This window comes from Lipotes vexillifer, unplaced genomic scaffold (genome assembly GCF_000442215.2).
Source record: "Lipotes vexillifer unplaced genomic scaffold, Lipotes_vexillifer_v1.1 scaffold387, whole genome shotgun sequence".
In the NCBI taxonomy this organism is placed as follows: domain Eukaryota; kingdom Metazoa; phylum Chordata; class Mammalia; order Artiodactyla; family Lipotidae; genus Lipotes; species Lipotes vexillifer.
The window spans coordinates 600,281-601,624 of record NW_006795399.1 but is presented as its reverse complement, the minus strand read 5'-3'; the positions used below and the strand labels follow the sequence as shown (position 1 = coordinate 601,624).

General features: G+C 51.7%; 1 pseudogene; it reads left to right on the top strand.

Moving 5' to 3' along the window:
• Positions 1–676, top strand: part of LOC103081731 (28S ribosomal protein S9, mitochondrial-like) — a 1,450-nt pseudogene extending 774 nt beyond the window's left edge.
• The last annotated feature ends 668 nt before the right edge of the window (positions 677–1,344 follow it).

Here is a 1,344-nt window from a genome sequence, read left to right as displayed (position 1 = left end):
AATGCCCAACTAAAACAAAACAAAACACAAACGCAATAAACTGGAGAGAGGGAGGAAAGGGTGCCATACCGAAAAAAAAAAAAAAAAAAAAAATTACGCACAGTTCATTCGGCTGCTGGGAAGGTTATTGGCGTTGCTGTGTGACGCAGCTGAAGAAGAATTTGTGAGCAGGCTCCGCAGGAGTGTAACCATTCAATCGAAAAAAACAGCTGATTGAGCCTTTGTAGTATGACGAGAAGGGTACGGCCTTCAGCACAGGCCAAGGTAACAGAAAGACTGCAAAGGCGGAAGTGGCTGTTTATGACCATGGAAGTGGGAGGACAGAAGTAAATAGGGTCGACTACGTGCTCTACTTTCCAGTGACTCAGGACAGAGAACAGCTGACGTTCCCATTCCACTTCCTCAACTGGCTTGGAGAACACCACGTGACCTGCGGGGCGGCGGGGGGGGGGGGGGCGGGGCCCCCAGCCACAAACGGGGGGGGGGGGGGGCCGGCGGGCGGCGCAGGCGCAGGCCATCCGCTTGCAGACGGCGAGAGCCTTATGCAGCTTTGTCACGGAGGACGAGGTCGAGTGGATGCCCAAGCGGGACTGCTTACTGCTGATCCCGTGTCAGAGAGCGGAAGAAGCCAGGCCAGGAGGGAGCCCCCAGGAAATTCACCTGGAAGAAGCGCTGAGTGTTCTGGGCGGGCGGGAAAGGAGAGGGAAGCTGTGCACCTGGCATGTGGCAGACGCGCAGGAGAGAGTTGCTGGCCGGGGTGAAGCAGCACCATCAGACGTTGGAGTTGTGAGATGATTTATTCTAAACTGCAATGTCGTAAAGGTTACCTTCTAAAAATAATTATTTAAAACTGTTTAGCTTTGTTCTGCTGCTTTACTTTTAAAACTTTTTCAGAAGAGAGCTTTAGAAGCATAACTCAGAATCTTGGCATATTCGACCTGAAGAGAGCATTCAGCAAAATCCAATCAAGAGACCGCCTTTTGCGGACGGATCTGACCCACCAGAGCCACACTGCTAACTTAATGACAGGACAGACTTGGACTCACTCACCCTAACTCTGTCGTTTTCCCAGATAGCAGGTGTGACAACATATTTTTCAAAACTGAGGGATGAGAGTGCTTGTTCAGAAGAATGAAGTCCGTGGAGTGTCTTTGTCAGGAGCTCAGCCGAGTCTCTGCGGAAGACAACAGGCCAATCCCCTCCCCCAGCCCCTGGCAGCCACCATTCCACTCTCTGTTTCTGAGTTTGACTCTTTTTTTTTTTTTTTTAAGATTCTACGTCGGGCTTCCCTGGTGGTGCAGTGGTTGGGAGTCCGCCTGCCGATGTAGGGGACACGGGTTCGTG